This window comes from Dermacentor andersoni, chromosome 8 (genome assembly GCF_023375885.2).
Source record: "Dermacentor andersoni chromosome 8, qqDerAnde1_hic_scaffold, whole genome shotgun sequence".
Classification (NCBI taxonomy): Eukaryota; Metazoa; Arthropoda; class Arachnida; order Ixodida; family Ixodidae; genus Dermacentor; species Dermacentor andersoni.
In genome coordinates, this window is record NC_092821.1 from 21,483,526 (window position 1) to 21,505,121 (window position 21,596).

General features: G+C 51.4%; 28 non-coding genes across 28 annotated transcripts; all 28 read left to right on the forward strand.

The window, feature by feature from the left end:
• The first annotated feature begins 581 nt into the window (after positions 1-581).
• On the forward strand, positions 582-655 carry TRNAI-AAU (transfer RNA isoleucine (anticodon AAU)). Its single transcript has one exon. It is a non-coding gene; the product is annotated as a tRNA-Ile (tRNA).
• Positions 656-6,416: 5,761 nt separating this feature from the next.
• Positions 6,417-6,490, forward strand: TRNAI-AAU (transfer RNA isoleucine (anticodon AAU)). Its single transcript has one exon. It is a non-coding gene; the product is annotated as a tRNA-Ile (tRNA).
• A 166-nt stretch (positions 6,491-6,656) lies between these two features.
• TRNAI-AAU (transfer RNA isoleucine (anticodon AAU)) lies at positions 6,657-6,730 on the forward strand. The gene has a single exon. It is a non-coding gene; the product is annotated as a tRNA-Ile (tRNA).
• A 646-nt stretch (positions 6,731-7,376) lies between these two features.
• On the forward strand, positions 7,377-7,450 carry TRNAI-AAU (transfer RNA isoleucine (anticodon AAU)). Its single transcript has one exon. It is a non-coding gene; the product is annotated as a tRNA-Ile (tRNA).
• A 405-nt stretch (positions 7,451-7,855) lies between these two features.
• TRNAI-AAU (transfer RNA isoleucine (anticodon AAU)) lies at positions 7,856-7,929 on the forward strand. Its single transcript has one exon. It is a non-coding gene; the product is annotated as a tRNA-Ile (tRNA).
• A 647-nt stretch (positions 7,930-8,576) lies between these two features.
• Positions 8,577-8,650, forward strand: TRNAI-AAU (transfer RNA isoleucine (anticodon AAU)). Its single transcript has one exon. It is a non-coding gene; the product is annotated as a tRNA-Ile (tRNA).
• A 406-nt stretch (positions 8,651-9,056) lies between these two features.
• TRNAI-AAU (transfer RNA isoleucine (anticodon AAU)) lies at positions 9,057-9,130 on the forward strand. Its single transcript has one exon. It is a non-coding gene; the product is annotated as a tRNA-Ile (tRNA).
• A 166-nt stretch (positions 9,131-9,296) lies between these two features.
• TRNAT-AGU (transfer RNA threonine (anticodon AGU)) lies at positions 9,297-9,370 on the forward strand. The gene has a single exon. It is a non-coding gene; the product is annotated as a tRNA-Thr (tRNA).
• Positions 9,371-9,776: 406 nt separating this feature from the next.
• Positions 9,777-9,850, forward strand: TRNAI-AAU (transfer RNA isoleucine (anticodon AAU)). The gene has a single exon. It is a non-coding gene; the product is annotated as a tRNA-Ile (tRNA).
• Positions 9,851-10,497: 647 nt separating this feature from the next.
• On the forward strand, positions 10,498-10,571 carry TRNAI-AAU (transfer RNA isoleucine (anticodon AAU)). Its single transcript has one exon. It is a non-coding gene; the product is annotated as a tRNA-Ile (tRNA).
• A 646-nt stretch (positions 10,572-11,217) lies between these two features.
• Positions 11,218-11,291, forward strand: TRNAI-AAU (transfer RNA isoleucine (anticodon AAU)). Its single transcript has one exon. It is a non-coding gene; the product is annotated as a tRNA-Ile (tRNA).
• A 405-nt stretch (positions 11,292-11,696) lies between these two features.
• On the forward strand, positions 11,697-11,770 carry TRNAT-AGU (transfer RNA threonine (anticodon AGU)). The gene has a single exon. It is a non-coding gene; the product is annotated as a tRNA-Thr (tRNA).
• A 647-nt stretch (positions 11,771-12,417) lies between these two features.
• TRNAI-AAU (transfer RNA isoleucine (anticodon AAU)) lies at positions 12,418-12,491 on the forward strand. Its single transcript has one exon. It is a non-coding gene; the product is annotated as a tRNA-Ile (tRNA).
• A 406-nt stretch (positions 12,492-12,897) lies between these two features.
• TRNAI-AAU (transfer RNA isoleucine (anticodon AAU)) lies at positions 12,898-12,971 on the forward strand. Its single transcript has one exon. It is a non-coding gene; the product is annotated as a tRNA-Ile (tRNA).
• A 166-nt stretch (positions 12,972-13,137) lies between these two features.
• On the forward strand, positions 13,138-13,211 carry TRNAI-AAU (transfer RNA isoleucine (anticodon AAU)). Its single transcript has one exon. It is a non-coding gene; the product is annotated as a tRNA-Ile (tRNA).
• Positions 13,212-13,617: 406 nt separating this feature from the next.
• TRNAI-AAU (transfer RNA isoleucine (anticodon AAU)) lies at positions 13,618-13,691 on the forward strand. The gene has a single exon. It is a non-coding gene; the product is annotated as a tRNA-Ile (tRNA).
• Positions 13,692-14,338: 647 nt separating this feature from the next.
• Positions 14,339-14,412, forward strand: TRNAI-AAU (transfer RNA isoleucine (anticodon AAU)). Its single transcript has one exon. It is a non-coding gene; the product is annotated as a tRNA-Ile (tRNA).
• A 647-nt stretch (positions 14,413-15,059) lies between these two features.
• TRNAI-AAU (transfer RNA isoleucine (anticodon AAU)) lies at positions 15,060-15,133 on the forward strand. Its single transcript has one exon. It is a non-coding gene; the product is annotated as a tRNA-Ile (tRNA).
• A 406-nt stretch (positions 15,134-15,539) lies between these two features.
• TRNAI-AAU (transfer RNA isoleucine (anticodon AAU)) lies at positions 15,540-15,613 on the forward strand. Its single transcript has one exon. It is a non-coding gene; the product is annotated as a tRNA-Ile (tRNA).
• Positions 15,614-16,260: 647 nt separating this feature from the next.
• Positions 16,261-16,334, forward strand: TRNAI-AAU (transfer RNA isoleucine (anticodon AAU)). The gene has a single exon. It is a non-coding gene; the product is annotated as a tRNA-Ile (tRNA).
• A 1,128-nt stretch (positions 16,335-17,462) lies between these two features.
• Positions 17,463-17,536, forward strand: TRNAI-AAU (transfer RNA isoleucine (anticodon AAU)). Its single transcript has one exon. It is a non-coding gene; the product is annotated as a tRNA-Ile (tRNA).
• Positions 17,537-17,942: 406 nt separating this feature from the next.
• On the forward strand, positions 17,943-18,016 carry TRNAI-AAU (transfer RNA isoleucine (anticodon AAU)). The gene has a single exon. It is a non-coding gene; the product is annotated as a tRNA-Ile (tRNA).
• Positions 18,017-18,182: 166 nt separating this feature from the next.
• TRNAI-AAU (transfer RNA isoleucine (anticodon AAU)) lies at positions 18,183-18,256 on the forward strand. Its single transcript has one exon. It is a non-coding gene; the product is annotated as a tRNA-Ile (tRNA).
• A 406-nt stretch (positions 18,257-18,662) lies between these two features.
• On the forward strand, positions 18,663-18,736 carry TRNAI-AAU (transfer RNA isoleucine (anticodon AAU)). The gene has a single exon. It is a non-coding gene; the product is annotated as a tRNA-Ile (tRNA).
• A 647-nt stretch (positions 18,737-19,383) lies between these two features.
• Positions 19,384-19,457, forward strand: TRNAI-AAU (transfer RNA isoleucine (anticodon AAU)). Its single transcript has one exon. It is a non-coding gene; the product is annotated as a tRNA-Ile (tRNA).
• A 647-nt stretch (positions 19,458-20,104) lies between these two features.
• Positions 20,105-20,178, forward strand: TRNAI-AAU (transfer RNA isoleucine (anticodon AAU)). The gene has a single exon. It is a non-coding gene; the product is annotated as a tRNA-Ile (tRNA).
• A 406-nt stretch (positions 20,179-20,584) lies between these two features.
• Positions 20,585-20,658, forward strand: TRNAI-AAU (transfer RNA isoleucine (anticodon AAU)). The gene has a single exon. It is a non-coding gene; the product is annotated as a tRNA-Ile (tRNA).
• A 647-nt stretch (positions 20,659-21,305) lies between these two features.
• Positions 21,306-21,379, forward strand: TRNAI-AAU (transfer RNA isoleucine (anticodon AAU)). Its single transcript has one exon. It is a non-coding gene; the product is annotated as a tRNA-Ile (tRNA).
• The last annotated feature ends 217 nt before the right edge of the window (positions 21,380-21,596 follow it).

Sequence of the window (21,596 nt, forward strand, 5' to 3'; positions counted from 1 at the left end):
CGTGATCCACGTACGCATCCCTTTCTCTTCGCCGTCGCTGCCTACGCGCACAGAAAATGACTCGCCCTTGTCTTTTGGTTGGCCGCTTCATAGCTCTCACTCGGCCTGCTTGCTCAGTCGGTTAGAGCGTCGTGCTAATAACGCGAAGGTCGTAGGCAGGATCCCTGCGCAGGCAACGATGTTTCTTTTATGCATATCCTGACCGCTACCTTCCTTATTTTTTACATTTTATTTTCTTACGTGATCCACGTACGCATCCCTCTCTCTACGCCGTCACCGCCTACGCGCACGGAAAATGACTCGCCCTTGTCTTTTGGTTGGCCGCTTCATAGCTCTCACTCGCCCTGCTAGCTCAGTCGGTTAGAGCGTCGTCCTAATAAAGCCAAGGTCGTAGGCAGGATCCCTGCGCAGGCCACGATGTTTCTTTTTATGCATATCGCGACCGCTATTTTCCTTATTTTTTACATTTTATTTTCTTACGTGATCCACGTAGGCATCCCTCTCTCTTCGCCGTCGCCGCCTACGCGCACGGAAAATGACTAACCCTTGTCTTTTGGTTGGCCGCGCCACAGCTCTCACTCGGCCTGCTAGCTCAGTCGGTTAGAGCGTCGTGCTAATAACGCGAAGGTCGTAGGTAGGATCCCTGCGCAGGCCACGATATTTCTTTTTATGCATATCCCGACCGCTACATTCCTTATTTTTTACATTTTATTTTCTTGCGTGATCCACGTAGGCATCCCTCTCTCTTCGCCGTCGCCGCCTCCGCGCACGGGAAATGACTCGCCCTTGTCTTTTGGTTGGCCGCGCTCTAGCTCTCACTCGGCCTGCTAGCTCAGTCGGTTAGAGCGTCGTGCAAATAACGCGAAGGTCGTAGCTTGGATCAATGCGCAGGCCACGATGTTTCTTTTTATGCATATCCCGATGGCTACCTTCCTTATTTTTTACATTTTATTTTCTTACGTGATCCACGTACGCATCCCTCTCTCTTCGCCGTCACCGCCTACACGCACGGAAAATGACTCGCCCTTGTCTTTTGGTTGGCCGCTTCATAGCTCTCACTCGGCCTGCTAACTCAGTCGGTTAGAGCGTCGTGCTAATAACGCCAAGGTCGTAGCTTAGATCCCTGCGCAGGCTACGATGTTTCTTTTTATGCACATCGCGATGGCTACCTTCCTTATTTTTTTACATTTTATCTTCTTACGTGATCCACATACGTATCCCTCTCTCTTCGCCGTCGCCGCCTCCGCGCGCGGGAAATGACTCGCCCTTGTCTTTTGGTTGGCCGCGCCATAGCTCTCACTCGGCCTGCTAGCTCAGTCGTTTAGAACGTCGTGCTAATAACGCGAAGGTCGTAGGTAGGATCCCTCCGCAGGCCACGATGTTTCTTTTTATGCGTATCCCGACCACTACCTTCTTTATTTTTTACATTTTATTTTCTTACGTGATCCACGTACGCATTCCTCTCTCTTCGCCGTCGCCGCCTACGCGAACGGAAAATGACCTGCATTGTCTTTTGGATGGCCGCGCCATAGCTCTCACTCGGCCAATTCTGCTTCCGGCCACCGAGCGTGACGGACGCATGATGACGGGCTCCGTTGGAGCGGCTTCAGCGGCCTTTTCTGGCCGCGGAAACAGGACGATGGAACAGGAGGGCACCTACCAAGTTGTTCTGCCAGGTCTGCCAACAGGTCGTTAAGTTTTAAATACAGTTTTTTTGCACGCTGATATCACGGCGCGACCGTACCGGATTGAAGATTTCCGTGACGCATTGGCACCGCATTCGCTTCTTCCGGATGTTATCGCCCTGGGGGCGTATCGCATGAGCCATGTCTGGGCTATCACTTTCAAGGACGCGGATGCGGTGAAGAAGATCTCGAGCATCGGGGAGCTGCGTGTAAAAAACCGGCGCTGCCTGGTGATTGACCCGGCGAACCAGGACGTTCGACTGAAGCTCCACTGGCTTCTACACAATGTGCCTGATGAGGACGTGCGTGTCGCCTTTGCGCCCTATGGAAAAGTTACCGAAGTAGCCCGGGAGCGCTGGCGTGTACAAGGTATGACAGAGAAGGGATCAACCACCCGGCTTGTCACCCTCAAGTTGAAAGCGGGCGTGAAGTTGGATGACTTGCCACACCAGCTGAGCGTTGGCGGTGAGTTGGTGCTTGTCGTGGTACCAGGCAGACCCCCGCTGTGCCTTCGGTGTCGCGGTACGGGCCACATCCGCAAGGAATGTCGAGTCCCGCGTTGCGGAATCTGCCGACGCTTCGGGCACGAAGAAGACCAGTGTACTCGCACTTACGCGAGTATTACAGGCCCGGGAACCAGCGAGGACGCGTCCGAGATGCTGATGGACGAGACGGATGCTGAGGAAGCAGCCCGTGTGGGTGGACAACCACAGCGCCATACTCAGCCATCGTTCACGACTCTGGTGAAGCAGAAGGCGGGGCCCTCCGGCGCAACAGATGGTAGTGTACAGGCGCAGCATAAGCCTGAACAGGACGACGATGACAAGGCAAAGGAGGCGGCGAAAGCCGCGGACGCTAAAGAAAGCAGCGTGGAGACCCCCGGCATTGATACCATGGAGACGAACCAGGAAGCGGCGAGCACCATTGCTGGAAAACGTCCGCATGAAGAAAGCGGGGACGTCAAGCTGCAGCCAGGCGGTAGCGGCGATGAGCCTCCGCCGAAGGCAGGGGGAGTGAGACGCTCGTCTTTAAAACCGCGCTCGAACCTTCCGGCCGACCCGCGGAAGGCGGGGAAACAGCCTCCGTAGTAACACAGTGTCCTGGTCGGTGTCAGCGCCGGTTGTGTTGGTCGACCGGTGTCAAGAGGTCCTGGCAGTCGTGAGGAAGGCTACGTCAACCATGAAGGTAGGCACCATGCGGATAGAGGCGTTTCTTCTTCTAAGACATGGCTTTTAATCTTATTGCTCCACTTCGAGTTGCGACTTTGAACGTCAGAGGTCTGGGAGCAAGAAGGCGACAATACCAGCTTAATCGCCTTCTTCTGGATAACGATATTGACATAATTGCTTTACAAGAGTCGAAAATAGAGAGCCAGGAGCACACTGATCGCATGGTGTCTTCCTTTCAAGCAAACTTTCATGTGTGCGTTTGTCATTCTGTTGGGACGTCGGGTGGGTGCCTTGTATTCATACGTAAGACGTTAAGAGTGAACGTAGAGTCTGTATTTGCATGCCCAAGTGGTCGCCTTTTGATTGCTGATTTCACATTTTCGAATTTTTGGTGGCGAATTGTTTGTGTATATGCTCCTAATGTAGAAAGCGAGCGTAAAATTTTCTTTGAATCCCTTGAGCCATGGTTGAAAGGTGACAAGCTTTTGCTTGTACTGGGAGACTTCAACTGTGTGTGCGCCGCAGCTGACAGAGTGAAGCTTAGGCCACTGAGAGACAAGAGCTCTGAAGTTTTGAATACTTTTGTGCATGAGTATGGTCTCGAGGATGTTGGCAATGTGTTTTCCACTGGGACCCACCCACAATACACGCACTTTCAGCGGGAGAGCCATGCGAGACTAGACAGAATGTATGTATCTGTCGATCTTATGCCGCTATGCTCATGTTATGACGTTAAACCTGTGCCTTTCAGTGATCATTGCCTCGTGAGCATGACTTTAGGAATGAAGGGCAGGAAATCGCGCTTTAACTGGCACTTATGGAAATTGAACACAAAGCTTTTGGAGGATGAAGGGTTCATTATACAAATAAAGACCAAGCTAGACAAACTGCTAGACGCGCAGCCAGCTAGTTTTGCAACTGAATGGGAGGGGTTCAAAGAGTGGGTAAAAATGAAAGCAATAGAAAAGAGCAGCGTGGCTCGCTTTAAAGAGAAAGAAAAAGAAAAAGAAATGAACGGGCAACTTGAATGGATGCTGAGCATGGAAAATAGCGCGCCGGGAACTTTCACGAAAGAAATACGGGAAGTGAAATGCCAGCTCGAAAGAATCGACGCGGACAGGTATAGGGCCGCCGTCATACGTGCAAGGTCTGAAAAATTGTGGGCTGCCGAAACGCCGACAAAACGAGCGCTATCAGACGAGAAAAGATACGCTTGCCAGAAAGAAATTAGGAGCATCCGATTTGACGGCCGGACTTCGGAAGATGCGAGAGACATTCAGTGTGCTATAGCCGAACATTTCACAGAACTTCTTAGCAATAAGCTCGACACCATAGAAGGCTTCCATGTAGACTTCTTGAGGCTGGTGCCAAGACTAGATGATGAAATTAAGGAACGTCTTGAACTGCCTATAACTTTACAGGAGATAGAAAAAGCAATAGACGACCTACCATCTGGGAAAGCTCCTGGACCAGATGGGCTAAGTGCGGCCTTTTATAAAACCTTTAAGCTTCCCGTTGCACAGTGCCTGCTCCATGTGATAACTGAGGCTTATGAACGCAAACAGGTTCCATTGTCTTTCAACACGTCTCACATCGTTCTCATTCCCAAGACTGATGATCCGGAAGAACGACTGTTGGTGGGGTCATATCGACCGATTAGTCTCACCAACGTCGACTACAAAGTATTTATGAAGGTTCTAGCAAAAAGACTACAGTCTGTGATCACGAAATCGGTAGGGTCTCACCAGACGTGTGGAATTAAAGGCCGTAGCATCGCTACAAATATACATGTCGCACGCAACGTATTAGAGTGTGTCGATGCAGTTGGCGGTCAGATAGCAATGATGCAGCTCGACTTGGCGAAAGCCTTTGACCGCGTCTCCCACGAAATCCTTTTTTCCATCCTGCAACACTCCAAACTAGGCGACATTATAGTAGAGGGCGTAAAAATGGCCTACAAGAACTGTACGACCCGCATTATAGTTAATGGCGATCTCACTGACAGACTTGCTGTACGTTCTTCAGTAAGACAGGGATGCCCGCTTTCCCCCTTGCTTTTTGCAGTGTATTTAGAGCCGCTATGCCTGGCAATTATCAACTCTGACCGAATTTCAGGTTACAGACTGCAGTCATCACACGTGAAAGTACTCGCGTATGCTGACGATATAGCGGTTTTTTGCGCTGATAGACAGAGCATCTGTGAAGCGACAATTGTGATTGAAAAATTCAGCGCTCAGACTGGAAGTCAGATCAATTGGGGAAAAAGTTCCGGTTTTTGGCATGGCGAATGGGACGTAACACCGGGTTGTTTTTCTCGGCTTCGATGGTCCACCTTGCCAACGCGGTATCTAGGAGTACCTCTGGATTGTTATCGGGATCCCAGCTCGTACTGGAAAGAAGAAACTTCGAGAATGAAAGAGAAAGCGGTCGCGTGGCAAGGAAGACAGCTATCAATGTTTTCCCGTGCCTCTATCTGTAATGTCTTTTTGATTTCGAAGCTCTGGTATGTCATGAATGTGCTGTGTGCGACCCGAACAGCTATTCAAAAAATGCATCGTGTTTTTGCTGTTTTTAATTGGGCGTCCACCTGGGAAAGAACTAGCCGAACTAACCTGTTTGTTTCCGTTAAAAGCGGAGGCCTTGGCCTGGCGCATCTTTTTTTGCGTCAAGTGGTCTCGCGATTTATGTTTTTGCGTGATCAAAGTGATCCCTTTCTAAGATCTGTTATGCAAGTGCGCCTACAGAGACTGCTCCCTGGAAGGGTAGTCTCCTGTGATAACATGTGTGGTGCTGTGACAGGATACTTGCGCGAGGTTGTTCTTTCGTGCAAGATGCTGGAAGTACGTTTCAGCCCTGAATACCTATGTAATGTCAATAAGAAAAAGCTGTACAAAGCGTTGGTTGACGTGATGTTGCCGGTACCCATTTATCGGACACCACACTTTGGAGGCCCAGGGCAAGATATTTTAAAAAGAGTTAAGAACATGCCCGTTAGACCTGTGGTCAAAACCTTTTTTTTTTAAGCTGCATTCCGGTACGCTGCCTGTTAAAACCTGGCTGCATGATAAAGGTTTTTTCGTGCCATGGACAACAAACTGCTTGTTATGCAGGAAGCCCGAGACAGTGGAACATGTTTTCCTAGAATGTTGGGATCCAATTTTTTATTGGGATGTCCTGCAGAGGACGATTAAAAAGGAACTCCCTTTAAGTCCTTACGGCATCCGGTACTTATCAGTTGAAAGTGAAGAAGTGCCCTACGATTTAATTATGCTTCTTGGCCTCCACAGTTTGTGGAAAACGCGAATGCAGGTGCGACATGCAGACATAAATACAAGATCCACACGTGAAAACTTCATCGAAAGTGTAGTTTATCTTCGCGAATGTTTCAGGGCTCAGACTGATCCACCACAGTGGATATCACTGTTTGATGATTTGTCACAAATGAAAAGTTTTTAGCACCACTCGCCTCAGCCCAAGTGTGGCTGAAGTGTTTTACCATATGTTACTTTGTATTACACGTCCAAGACGGCAATAAAGAAAAAAAAAAAAAAAGCCCTCACTCGGCCTGCTAGCTCAGTCGGTAAGAGCGTCGTGCTAATAACGCGAAGGTCGTAGGTTCGATCCCTGCGCAGGCCAAGATTTTTCTTTTTATGCATATCCCGACGGCTCCCTTCCTTATTTTTGACATTTGATTTTCTTACATGCTCCACGTACGCATCCCTCTCTCTTCGCCATCGCCGCCTACGCGCACGGAAAATGACTCGCCCTTGTCTTTTCGTTGGCCGCGCCATAGCACTCACTCGGCCTGCTTGCTCAGTCGGTTAGGGCGTCGTGCTAATAACGCGAAAGTCGTAGGTTTGATGCCTGCGCAGGCCACGATGTTTCTTTTTATGCATATCCCGACGGCTACCTTCCTTATTTTTTACATTTTATTTTCTTACGTGATCCACGTACGCATCCCTCTCTCTTCGCCGTCGCCGCCTACGCGCACGGCAAATGACTCGCCCTTGTCTTTTGGTTGGCCGCGCCATAGCTCTCACTCGGCCTGCTAGATCAGTAGGTTAGAACGTCGAGCTAATAACGCGAAGGTCGTAGGTAGGATCCCTGCGCAGGCTACGATGTTTCTTTTTATGCACATCCCGACCGCTACCTTCGTTATCTTTTACATTTTATTTTCTTACGTGATCCACGTACGCATCCCTCTCTCTTCGCCGTCGCCGCCTACGCGCACGGAAATTGACTCGCCCTTGTCTTTTCGTTGGCCGCGCCATAGCTCTCACTCGGCCTGCTAACTCAGTCGGTTAGAGCTTCGTGCTAATAACGCCAAGGTCGTAGCTTGGATCCCTGCGCAGGCAACGATGTTTCTTTTTATGCATATCCCGACGGCTACCTTCCTTATTTTTGACATTTGATTTTCTTACATGATCCACGTACGCATCCTTCTCTCTTCGCCGTCGCCGCCTACGCGCACGGAAAATGACTCGCCCTTGTCTTTTCGTTGGCCGCGCCATAGCACTCACTCGGCCTGCTTGCTCAGTCGGTTAGGGCGTCGTGCTAATAACGCGAAGGTCGTAGGTTTGATCCCTGCGCAGGCCACGATGTTTCTTTTTATGCATATCCCGACGGCTACCTTCCTTATTTTTACATTTTATTTTCTTACGTGATCCACGTACGCATCCCTCTCCCTTCGCCGTCGCCGCCTACGCGCACGGCAAATGACTCGCCCTTGTCTTTTGGTTGGCCGCGCCATAGCTCTCACTCGGCCTGCTAGGTCAGTAGGTTAGAACGTCGTGCTAATAACGCGAAGGTCGTAGGTAGGATCCCTGCGCAGGCCACGATTTTTCTTTTTACGCATATCCCGACGGCTACCTTACTTATTTTTGACATTTGATTTTCTTACATGATCCACGTACGCATCCCTCTCTCTTCGCCGTCGCCGCCTACACGAACGGAAAATGACCTGCCCTTGTCTTTTGTTTGGCCGCGCCATAGCTCTCACTCGGCCTGCGAGCTCAGTCGGTTAGAGCGTCGTGCTAATAACGCGAAGGGCGTAGGTTTGATCCCTGCGCAGGCCACGATGTTTCTTTTTATGCATATCCCGACGGCTACCTTCCTTATTTTTTACATTTTATTTTCTTACGTGATCCACGTACGCATCCCTCTCTCTTCGCCATCGCCGCCTACGTGCACGGCAAATGACTCGCCCTTGTCTTTTGGTTGGCCGCGCCATAGCTCTCACTCGGCCTGCTAGCTCAGTTGTTTAGAACGTCGTGCTAATAGCGCGAAGGTCGTAGGTAGGATCCCTCCGCAGGCCGCGATGTTTCTTTTTATGCACATCCCGACCGCTACCTTCCTTATTTGCTACATTTTATTTTCTTACGTGATCCACGTACGCATCCCTCCCTCTTCGCCGTCGCCGCCTACGCGCACGGAAAATGACTAACCCTTGTCTTTTCGTTGGCCGCGCCATAGCTCTCACTCGGCCTGCTAACTCAGTCGCTTAGAGCGTCGTGCTAATAACGCGAAGGTCGTAGCTTGGATCCCTGCGCAGGCCACGATGTTTCTTTTTATGCATATCCCGATGGCTACTTTCCTTATTTTTTTACATTTTATCTTCTTACGTGAACCACGTACGTATCCCTCTCTCTTCGCCGTCGCCGCCTCCGCGCACGGGAAATGACTCGCCCTTGTCTTTTGGTTGGCCGCGCCATAGCACTCACTCGGCCTGCTTGCTCAGTCGGATAGGGCGTCGTGCTAATAACGCGAAGGTCGTAGGTTTGATCCCTGCGCAGGCCACGATGTTTCTTTTTATGCATATCCCGACGGCTCCCTTCCTCATTTTTTACATTTTATTTTCTTACGTGATCCACGTACGCATCCCTCTCTCTTCGCCGTCGCCGCCTACGCGCACGGCAAATGACTCGCCCTTGTCTTTTGGTTGGCCGCGCCATAGCTCTCACTCGGCCTGCTAGATCAGTAGGTTAGAACGTCGTGCTAATAACGCGAAGGTCGTAGGTAGGATCCCTGCGCAGGCTACGATGTTTCTTTTTATGCATATCCCGATGGCTACCTTCCTTATTTTTTTACATTTTATCTTCTTACGTGATCCACGTACGTATCCCTCTCTCTTCGCCGTCGCCGCCTCCGCGCACGGGGAATGACCTGTCTTGTCTTTTGGTTGGCCGCGCCATAGCTCTCACTCGGCCTGCTAGCTCAGTCGGTTAGAGCGTCGTGCTAATAACGCGAAGGTCGTAGGTTCGATCCCTGCGCAGGCCAAGGTTTTTCTTTTTATGCATATCCCGACGGCTACCTTCCTTATTTTTGACATTTGATTTTCTTGCATGATCCACGTACGCATCCTTCTCTCTTCGCCGTCGCCGCCTACGCGCACGGAAAATGACTCGCACTTGTCTTTTCGTTGGCCGCGCCATAACACTCACTCGGCCTGCTTGCTCAGTCGGTTAGGGCGTCGTGCTAGTAAAGCGAAGGTCGTAGGTTTGATCCCTGCGCAGGCCACGATGTCTCTTTTTATGCATATCCCGACGGCTACCTTCCTTATTTTTTACATTTTATTTTCTTACGTGATCCACGTACGCATCCCTCTCCCTTCGCCGTCGCCGCCTACGCGCACGGCAAATGACTCGCCCTTGTCTTTTGGTTGGCCGCGCCATAGCTCTCACTCGGCCTGCTAGGTCAGTAGGTTAGAACGTCGTGCTAATAACGCGAAGGTCGTAGGTAGGATCCCTGCGCAGGCCACGATTTTTCTTTTTACGCATATCCCGACGGCTACCTTACTTATTTTTGACATTTGATTTTCTTACATGATCCACGTACGCATCCCTCTCTCTTCGCCGTCGCCGCCTACACGAACGGAAAATGACCTGCCCTTGTCTTTTGTTTGGCCGCGCCATAGCTCTCACTCGGCCTGCGAGCTCAGTCGGTTAGAGCGTCGTGCTAATAACGCGAAGGGCGTAGGTTTGATCCCTGCGCAGGCCACGATGTTTCTTTTTATGCATATCCCGACGGCTACCTTCCTTATTTTTTACATTTTATTTTCTTACGTGATCCACGTACGCATCCCTCTCTCTTCGCCATCGCCGCCTACGCGCACGGCAAATGACTCGCCCTTGTCTTTTGGTTGGCCGCGCCATAGCTCTCACTCGGCCTGCTAGCTCAGTTGTTTAGAACGTCGTGCTAATAACGCGAAGGTCGTAGGTAGGATCCCTCCGCAGGCCGCGATGTTTCTTTTTATGCACATCCCGACCGCTACCTTCCTTATTTGCTACATTTTAGTTTCTTACGTGATCCACGTACGCATCCCTCCCTCTTCGCCGTCGCCGCCTACGCGCACGGAAAATGACTAACCCTTGTCTTTTCGTTGGCCGCGCCATAGCTCTCACTCGGCCTGCTAACTCAGTCGCTTAGAGCGTCGTGCTAATAACGCGAAGGTCGTAGCTTGGATCCCTGCGCAGGCCACGATGTTTCTTTTTATGCATATCCCAATGGCTACTTTCCTTATTTTTTTACATTTTATCTTCTTACGTAAACCACGTACGTAACCCTCTCTCTTCGCCGTCGCCGCCTCCGCGCACGGGAAATGACTCGCCCTTGTCTTTTGGTTGGCCGCGCCATAGCACTCACTCGGCTTGCTTGCTCAGTTTGATAGGGCATCGTGCTAATAACGCGAAGGTCGTAGGTTTGATCCCTGCGCAGGCCACGATGTTTCTTTTTATGCATATCCCGACGGCTCCCTTCCTTATTTTTTACATTTTATTTTCTTACGTGATCCACGTACGCATCCCTCTCTCTTCGCCGTCGCCGCCTACGCGCACGGCAAATGACTCGCCCTTGTCTTTTGGTTGGCCGCGCCATAGCTCTCACTCGGCCTGCTAGATCAGTAGGTTAGAACGTCGTGCTAATAACGCGAAGGTCGTAGGTAGGATCCCTGCGCAGGCTACGATGTTTCTTTTTATGCACATCCCGACCGCTACCTTCGTTATCTTTTACATTTTATTTTCTTACGTGATCCACGTACGCATCCCTCTCTCTTCGCCGTCGCCGCCTACGCGCACGGAAATTGACTCGCCCTTGTCTTTTCGTTGGCCGCGCCATAGCTCTCACTCGGCCTGCTAACTCAGTCGGTTAGAGCTTCGTGCTAATAACGCCAAGGTCGTAGCTTGGATCCCTGCGCAGGCAACGATGTTTCTTTTTATGCATATCCCGACGGCTACCTTCCTTATTTTTGACATTTGATTTTCTTACATGATCCACGTACGCATCCTTCTCTCTTCGCCGTCGCCGCCTACGCGCACGGAAAATGACTCGCCCTTGTCTTTTCGTTGGCCGCGCCATAGCACTCACTCGGCCTGCTTGCTCAGTCGGTTAGGGCGTCGTGCTAATAACGCGAAGGTCGTAGGTTTGATCCCTGCGCAGGCCACGATGTTTCTTTTTATGCATATCCCGACGGCTACCTTCCTTATTTTTACATTTTATTTTCTTACGTGATCCACGTACGCATCCCTCTCCCTTCGCCGTCGCCGCCTACGCGCACGGCAAATGACTCGCCCTTGTCTTTTGGTTGGCCGCGCCATAGCTCTCACTCGGCCTGCTAGGTCAGTAGGTTAGAACGTCGTGCTAATAACGCGAAGGTCGTAGGTAGGATCCCTGCGCAGGCCACGATTTTTCTTTTTACGCATATCCCGACGGCTACCTTACTTATTTTTGACATTTGATTTTCTTACATGATCCACGTACGCATCCCTCTCTCTTCGCCGTCGCCGCCTACACGAACGGAAAATGACCTGCCCTTGTCTTTTGTTTGGCCGCGCCATAGCTCTCACTCGGCCTGCGAGCTCAGTCGGTTAGAGCGTCGTGCTAGTAACGCGAAGGGCGTAGGTTTGATCCCTGCGCAGGCCACGATGTTTCTTTTTATGCATATCCCGACGGCTACCTTCCTTATTTTTTACATTTTATTTTCTTACGTGATCCACGTACGCATCCCTCTCTCTTCGCCATCGCCGCCTACGTGCACGGCAAATGACTCGCCCTTGTCTTTTGGTTGGCCGCGCCATAGCTCTCACTCGGCCTGCTAGCTCAGTTGTTTAGAACGTCGTGCTAATAGCGCGAAGGTCGTAGGTAGGATCCCTCCGCAGGCCGCGATGTTTGTTTTTATGCACATCCCGACCGCTACCTTCCTTATTTGCTACATTTTATTTTCTTACGTGATCCACGTACGCATCCCTCCCTCTTCGCCGTCGCCGCCTACGCGCACGGAAAATGACTAACCCTTGTCTTTTCGTTGGCCGCGCCATAGCTCTCACTCGGCCTGCTAACTCAGTCGCTTAGAGCGTCGTGCTAATAACGCGAAGGTCGTAGCTTGGATCCCTGCGCAGGCCACGATGTTTCTTTTTATGCATATCCCGATGGCTACTTTCCTTATTTTTTTACATTTTATCTTCTTACGTGAACCACGTACGTATCCCTCTCTCTTCGCCGTCGCCGCCTCCGCGCACGGGAAATGACTCGCCCTTGTCTTTTGGTTGGCCGCGCCATAGCACTCACTCGGCCTGCTTGCTCAGTCGGATAGGGCGTCGTGCTAATAACGCGAAGGTCGTAGGTTTGATCCCTGCGCAGGCCACGATGTTTCTTTTTATGCATATCCCGACGGCTCCCTTCCTCATTTTTTACATTTTATTTTCTTACGTGATCCACGTACGCATCCCTCTCTCTTCGCCGTCGCCGCCTACGCGCACGGCAAATGACTCGCCCTTGTCTTTTGGTTGGCCGCGCCATAGCTCTCACTCGGCCTGCTAGATCAGTAGGTTAGAACGTCGTGCTAATAACGCGAAGGTCGTAGGTAGGATCCCTGCGCAGGCTACGATGTTTCTTTTTATGCATATCCCGATGGCTACCTTCCTTATTTTTTTACATTTTATCTTCTTACGTGATCCACGTACGTATCCCTCTCTCTTCGCCGTCGCCGCCTCCGCGCACGGGGAATGACCTGCCTTGTCTTTTGGTTGGCCGCGCCATAGCTCTCACTCGGCCTGCTAGCTCAGTCGGTTAGAGCGTCGTGCTAATAACGCGAAGGTCGTAGGTTCGATCCCTGCGCAGGCCAAGGTTTTTCTTTTTATGCATATCCCGACGGCTACCTTCCTTATTTTTGACATTTGATTTTCTTGCATGATCCACGTACGCATCCTTCTCTCTTCGCCGTCGCCGCCTACGCGCACGGAAAATGACTCGCCCTTGTCTTTTCGTTGGCCGCGCCATAGCACTCACTCGGCCTGCTTGCTCAGTCGGTTAGGGCGTCGTGCTAATAAAGCGAAGGTCGTAGGTTTGATCCCTGCGCAGGCCACGATGTCTCTTTTTATGCATATCCCGACGGCTACCTTCCTTATTTTTTACATTTTATTTTCTTACGTGATCCACGTACGCATCCCTCTCCCTTCGCCGTCGCCGCCTACGCGCACGGCAAATGACTCGCCCTTGTCTTTTGGTTGGCCGCGCCATAGCTCTCACTCGGCCTGCTAGGTCAGTAGGTTAGAACGTCGTGCTAATAACGCGAAGGTCGTAGGTAGGATCCCTGCGCAGGCCACGATTTTTCTTTTTACGCATATCCCGACGGCTACCTTACTTATTTTTGACATTTGATTTTCTTACATGATCCACGTACGCATCCCTCTCTCTTCGCCGTCGCCGCCTACACGAACGGAAAATGACCTGCCCTTGTCTTTTGTTTGGCCGCGCCATAGCTCTCACTCGGCCTGCGAGCTCAGTCGGTTAGAGCGTCGTGCTAATAACGCGAAGGGCGTAGGTTTGATCCCTGCGCAGGCCACGATGTTTCTTTTTATGCATATCCCGACGGCTACCTTCCTTATTTTTTACATTTTATTTTCTTACGTGATCCACGTACGCATCCCTCTCTCTTCGCCATCGCCGCCTACGCGCACGGCAAATGACTCGCCCTTGTCTTTTGGTTGGCCGCGCCATAGCTCTCACTCGGCCTGCTAGCTCAGTTGTTTAGAACGTCGTGCTAATAACGCGAAGGTCGTAGGTAGGATCCCTCCGCAGGCCGCGATGTTTCTTTTTATGCACATCCCGACCGCTACCTTCCTTATTTGCTACATTTTAGTTTCTTACGTGATCCACGTACGCATCCCTCCCTCTTCGCCGTCGCCGCCTACGCGCACGGAAAATGACTAACCCTTGTCTTTTCGTTGGCCGCGCCATAGCTCTCACTCGGCCTGCTAACTCAGTCGCTTAGAGCGTCGTGCTAATAACGCGAAGGTCGTAGCTTGGATCCCTGCGCAGGCCACGATGTTTCTTTTTATGCATATCCCAATGGCTACTTTCCTTATTTTTTTACATTTTATCTTCTTACGTAAACCACGTACGTAACCCTCTCTCTTCGCCGTCGCCGCCTCCGCGCACGGGAAATGACTCGCCCTTGTCTTTTGGTTGGCCGCGCCATAGCACTCACTCGGCCTGCTTGCTCAGTTTGATAGGGCGTCGTGCTAATAACGCGAAGGTCGTAGGTTTGATCCCTGCGCAGGCCACGATGTTTCTTTTTATGCATATCCCGACGGCTCCCTTCCTTATTTTTTACATTTTATTTTCTTACGTGATCCACGTACGCATCCCTCTCTCTTCGCCGTCGCCGCCTACGCGCACGGCAAATGACTCGCCCTTGTCTTTTGGTTGGCCGCGCCATAGCTCTCACTCGGCCTGCTAGATCAGTAGGTTAGAACGTCGTGCTAATAACGCGAAGGTCGTAGGTAGGATCCCTGCGCAGGCTACGATGTTTCTTTTTATGCACATCCCGATGGCTACTTTCCTTATTTTTTTACATTTTATCTTCTTACGTGATCCACGTACGTATCCCTCTCTCTTCGCCGTCGCCGCCTCCGCGCACGGGAAATGACTCGCCCTTGTCTTTTGGTTGGCCGCGCCATAGCTCTCACTCGGCCTGCTAGATCAGTAGGTTAGAACGTCGAGCTAATAACGCGAAGGTCGTAGGTAGGATCCCTGCGCAGGCTACGATGTTTCTTTTTATGCACATCCCGACCGCTACCTTCGTTATCTTTTACATTTTATTTTCTTACGTGATCCACGTACGCATCCCTCTCTCTTCGCCGTCGCCGCCTACGCGCACGGAAATTCACTCGCCCTTGTCTTTTCGTTGGCCGCGCCATAGCTCTCACTCGGCCTGCTAACTCAGTCGGTTAGAGCGTCGTGCTAATAACGCCAAAGTCGTAGGTTTGATCCCTGCGCAGGCCACGATGTTTCTTTTTATGCATATCCCGACGGCTACCTTCCTTATTTTTTACATTTTATTTTCTTACGTGATCCACGTACGCATCCCTCTCCCTTCGCCGTCGCCGCCTACGCGCACGGCAAATGACTCGCCCTTGTCTTTTGGTTGGCCGCGCCATAGCTCTCACTCGGCCTGCTAGGTCAGTAGGTTAGAACGTCGTGCTAATAACGCGAAGGTCGTAGGTAGGATCCCTGCGCAGGCCACGATTTTTCTTTTTACGCATATCCCGACGGCTACCTTACTTATTTTTGACATTTGATTTTCTTACATGATCCACGTACGCATCCCTCTCTCTTCGCCGTCGCCGCCTACACGAACGGAAAATGACCTGCCCTTGTCTTTTGTTTGGCAGCGCCTTAGCTCTCACTCGGCCTGCGAGCTCAGTCGGTTAGAGCGTCGTGCTAATAACGCGAAGGGCGTAGGTTTGATCCCTGCGCAGGCCACGATGTTTCTTTTTATGCATATCCCGACGGCTACCTTCCTTATTTTTTACATTTTATTTTCTTACGTGATCCACGTACGCATCCCTCTCTCTTCGCCATCGCCGCCTACGTGCACGGCAAATGACTCGCCCTTGTCTTTTGGTTGGCCGCGCCATAGCTCTCACTCGGCCTGCTAGCTCAGTTGTTTAGAACGTCGTGCTAATAGCGCGAAGGTCGTAGGTAGGATCCCTCCGCAGGCCGCGATGTTTCTTTTTACGCACATCCCGACCGCTACCTTCCTTATTTGCTACATTTTATTTTCTTACGTGATCCACGTACGCATCCCTCCCTCTTCGCCGTCGCCGCCTACGCGCACGGAAAATGACTAACCCTTGTCTTTTCGTTGGCCGCGCCATAGCTCTCACTCGGCCTGCTAACTCAGTCGCTTAGAGCGTCGTGCTAATAACGCGAAGGTCGTAGCTTGGATCCCTGCGCAGGCCACGATGTTTCTTTTTATGCATATCCCGATGGCTACTTTCCTTATTTTTTTACATTTTATCTTCTTACGTGAACCACGTACGTATCCCTCTCTCTTCGCCGTCGCCGCCTCCGCGCACGGGAAATGACTCGCCCTTGTCTTTTGGTTGGCCGCGCCATAGCACTCACTCGGCCTGCTTGCTCAGTCGGATAGGGCGTCGTGCTAATAACGCGAAGGTCGTAGGTTTGATCCCTGCGCAGGCCACGATGTTTCTTTTTATGCATATCCCGACGGCTCCCTTCCTTATTTTTTACATTTTATTTTCTTACGTGATCCACGTACGCATCCCTCTCTCTTCGCCGTCGCCGCCTACGCGCACGGAAAATGACTCGCCCTTGTCTTTTCGTTGGCCGCGCCATAGCTCTCACTCGGCCTGCTAGATCAGTAGGTTAGAACGTCGTGCTAATAACGCGAAGGTCGTAGGTAGGATCCCTGCGCAGGCTACGATGTTTCTTTTTATGCACATCCCGATGGCTACCTTCCTTATTTTTTTACATTTTATCTTCTTACGTGATCCACGTACGTATCCCTCTCTCTTCGCCGTCGCCGCCTCCGCGCACGGGAAATGACTCGCCCTTGTCTTTTGGTTGGCCGCGCCATAGCTCTCACTCGGCCTGCTAGATCAGTAGGTTAGAACGTCGAGCTAATAACGCGAAGGTCGTAGGTAGGATCCCTGCGCAGGCTACGATGTTTCTTTTTATGCACATCCCGACCGCTACCTTCGTTATCTTTTACATTTTATTTTCTTACGTGATCCACGTACGCATCCCTCTCTCTTCGCCATCGCCGCCTACGTGCACGGCAAATGACTCGCCCTTGTCTTTTGGTTGGCCGCGCCATAGCTCTCACTCGGCCTGCTAGCTCAGTTGTTTAGAACGTCGTGCTAATAGCGCGAAGGTCGTAGGTAGGATCCCTCCGCAGGCCGCGATGTTTCTTTTTACGCACATCCCGACCGCTACCTTCCTTATTTGCTACATTTTATTTTCTTACGTGATCCACGTACGCATCCCTCCCTCTTCGCCGTCGCCGCCTACGCGCACGGAAAATGACTAACCCTTGTCTTTTCGTTGGCCGCGCCATAGCTCTCACTCGGCCTGCTAACTCAGTCGCTTAGAGCGTCGTGCTAATAACGCGAAGGTCGTAGCTTGGATCCCTGCGCAGGCCACGATGTTTCTTTTTATGCATATCCCGATGGCTACTTTCCTTATTTTTTTACATTTTATCTTCTTACGTGAACCACGTACGTATCCCTCTCTCTTCGCCGTCGCCGCCTCCGCGCACGGGAAATGACTCGCCCTTGTCTTTTGGTTGGCCGCGCCATAGCACTCACTCGGCCTGCTTGCTCAGTCGGATAGGGCGTCGTGCTAATAACGCGAAGGTCGTAGGTTTGATCCCTGCGCAGGCCACGATGTTTCTTTTTATGCATATCCCGACGGCTCCCTTCCTTATTTTTTACATTTTATTTTCTTACGTGATCCACGTACGCATCCCTCTCTCTTCGCCGTCGCCGCCTACGCGCACGGCAAATGACTCGCCCTTGTCTTTTGGTTGGCCGCGCCATAGCTCTCACTCGGCCTGCTAGATCAGTAGGTTAGAACGTCGTGCTAATAACGCGAAGGTCGTAGCTTGGATCCCTGCGCAGGCAACGATGTTTCTTTTTATGCATATCCCGATGGCTACCTTCCTTATTTTTTTACATTTTATCTTCTTACGTGATCCACGTACGTATCCCTCTCTCTTCGCCGTCGCCGCCTCCGCGCACGGGGAATGACCTGCCTTGTCTTTTGGTTGGCCGCGCCATAGCTCTCACTCGGCCTGCTAGCTCAGTCGGTTAGAGCGTCGTGCTAATAACGCGAAGGTCGTAGGTTCGATCCCTGCGCAGGCCAAGGTTTTTCTTTTTATGCATATCCCGACGGCTACCTTCCTTATTTTTGACATTTGATTTTCTTGCATGATCCACGTACGCATCCTTCTCTCTTCGCCGTCGCCGCCTACGCGCACGGAAAATGACTCGCCCTTGTCTTTTCGTTGGCCGCGCCATAGCACTCACTCGGCCTGCTTGCTCAGTCGGTTAGGGCGTCGTGCTAATAACGCGAAGGTCGTAGGTTTGATCCCTGCGCAGGCCACGATGTTTCTTTTTATGCATATCCCGACGGCTACCTTCCTTATTTTTAACATTTTATTTTCTTACGTGATCCACGTACGCATCCCTCTCCCTTCGCCGTCGCCGCCTACGCGCACGGCAAATGACTCGCCCTTGTCTTTTGGTTGGCCGCGCCATAGCTCTCACTCGGCCTGCTAGGTCAGTAGGTTAGAACGTCGTGCTAATAACGCGAAGGTCGTAGGTAGGATCCCTTCGCAGGCCACGATTTTTCTTTTTACGCATATCCCGACGGCTACCTTACTTATTTTTGACATTTGATTTTCTTACATGATCCACGTACGCATCCCTCTCTCTTCGCCGTCGCCGCCTACACGAACGGAAAATGACCTGCCCTTGTCTTTTGTTTGGCCGCGCCATAGCTCTCACTCGGCCTGCGAGCTCAGTCGGTTAGAGCGTCGTGCTAATAACGCGAAGGGCGTAGGTTTGATCCCTGCGCAGGCCACGATGTTTCTTTTTATGCATATCCCGACGGCTACCTTCCTTATTTTTTACATTTTATTTTCTTACGTGATCCACGTACGCATCCCTCTCTCTTCGCCATCGCCGCCTACGCGCACGGCAAATGACTCGCCCTTGTCTTTTGGTTGGCCGCGCCATAGCTCTCACTCGGCCTGCTAGCTCAGTTGTTTAGAACGTCGTGCTAATAACGCGAAGGTCGTAGGTAGGATCCCTCCGCAGGCCGCGATGTTTCTTTTTATGCACATCCCGACCGCTACCTTCCTTATTTGCTACATTTTATTTTCTTACGTGATCCACGTACGCATCCCTCCCTCTTCGCCGTCGCCGCCTACGCGCACGGAAAATGACTAACCCTTGTCTTTTCGTTGGCCGCGCCATAGCTCTCACTCGGCCTGCTAACTCAGTCGCTTAGAGCGTCGTGCTAATAACGCGAAGGTCGTAGCTTGGATCCCTGCGCAGGCCACGATGTTTCTTTTTATGCATATCCCAATGGCTACTTTCCTTATTTTTTTACATTTTATCTTCTTACGTAAACCACGTACGTATCCCTCTCTCTTCGCCGTCGCCGCCTCCGCGCACGGGAAATGACTCGCCCTTGTCTTTTGGTTGGCCGCGCCATAGCACTCACTCGGCCTGCTTGCTCAGTCGGATAGGGCGTCGTGCTAATAACGCGAAGGTCGTAGGTTTGATCCCTGCGCAGGCCACGATGTTTCTTTTTATGCATATCCCGACGGCTCCCTTCCTTATTTTTTACATTTTATTTTCTTACGTGATCCACGTACGCATCCCTCTCTCTTCGCCGTCGCCGCCTACGCGCACGGCAAATGACTCGCCCTTGTCTTTTGGTTGGCCGCGCCATAGCTCTCACTCGGCCTGCTAGATCAGTAGGTTAGAACGTCGTGCTAATAACGCGAAGGTCGTAGGTAGGATCCCTGCGCAGGCTACGATGTTTCTTTTTATGCACATCCCGATGGCTACTTTCCTTATTTTTTTACATTTTATCTTCTTACGTGATCCACGTACGTATCCCTCTCTCTTCGCCGTCGCCGCCTCCGCGCACGGGAAATGACTCGCCCTTGTCTTTTGGTTGGCCGCGCCATAGCTCTCACTCGGCCTGCTAGATCAGTAGGTTAGAACGTCGAGCTAATAACGCGAAGGTCGTAGGTAGGATCCCTGCGCAGGCTACGATGTTTCTTTTTATGCACATCCCGACCGCTACCTTCGTTATCTTTTACATTTTATTTTCTTACGTGATCCACGTACGCATCCCTCTCTCTTCGCCGTCGCCGCCTACGCGCACGGAAATTGACTCGCCCTTGTCTTTTCGTTGGCCGCGCCATAGCTCTCACTCGGCCTGCTAACTCAGTCGGTTAGAGCGTCGTGCTAATAACGCCAAAGTCGTAGGTTTGATCCCTGCGCAGGCCACGATGTTTCTTTTTATGCATATCCCGACGGCTACCTTCCTTATTTTTTACATTTTATTTTCTTACGTGATCCACGTACGCATCCCTCTCCCTTCGCCGTCGCCGCCTACGCGCACGGCAAATGACTCGCCCTTGTCTTTTGGTTGGCCGCGCCATAGCTCTCACTCGGCCTGCTAGGTCACTAGGTTAGAACGTCGTGCTAATAACGCGAAGGTCGTAGGTAGGATCCCTGCGCAGGCCACGATTTTTCTTTTTACGCATATCCCGACGGCTACCTTACTTATTTTTGACATTTGATTTTCCTACATGATCCACGTACGCATCCCTCTCTCTTCGCCGTCGCCGCCTACACGAACGGAAAATGACCTGCCCTTGTCTTTTGTTTGGCAGCGCCTTAGCTCTCACTCGGCCTGCGAGCTCAGTCGGTTAGAGCGTCGTGCTAATAACGCGAAGGGCGTAGGTTTGATCCCTGCGCAGGCCACGATGTTTCTTTTTATGCATATCCCGACGGCTACCTTCCTTATTTTTTACATTTTATTTTCTTACGTGATCCACGTACGCATCCCTCTCTCTTCGCCATCGCCGCCTACGTGCACGGCAAATGACTCGCCCTTGTCTTTTGGTTGGCCGCGCCATAGCTCTCACTCGGCCTGCTAGCTCAGTTGTTTAGAACGTCGTGCTAATAGCGCGAAGGTCGTAGGTAGGATCCCTCCGCAGGCCGCGATGTTTCTTTTTATGCACATCCCGACCGCTACCTTCCTTATTTGCTACATTTTATTTTCTTACGTGATCCACGTACGCATCCCTCCCTCTTCGCCGTCGCCGCCTACGCGCACGGAAATTGACTCGCCCTTGTCTTTTCGTTGGCCGCGCCATAGCTCTCACTCGGCCTGCTAACTCAGTCGCTTAGAGCGTCGTGCTAATAACGCGAAGGTCGTAGCTTGGATCCCTGCGCAGGCCACGATGTTTCTTTTTATGCATATCCCAATGGCTACTTTCCTTATTTTTTTACATTTTATCTTCTTACGTAAACCACGTACGTATCCCTCTCTCTTCGCCGTCGCCGCCTCCGCGCACGGGAAATGACTCGCCCTTGTCTTTTGGTTGGCCGCGCCATAGCACTCACTCGGCCTGCTTGCTCAGTCGGATAGGGCGTCGTGCTAATAACGCGAAGGTCGTAGGTTTGATCCCTGCGCAGGCCACGATGTTTCTTTTTATGCATATCCCGACGGCTCCCTTCCTTATTTTTTACATTTTATTTTCTTACGTGATCCACGTACGCATCCCTCTCTCTTCGCCGTCGCCGCCTACGCGCACGGAAATTGACTCGCCCTTGTCTTTTCGTTGGCCGCGCCATAGCTCTCACTCGGCCTGCTAACTCACTCGGTTAGAGCGTCGTGCTAATAACGCCAAGGTCGT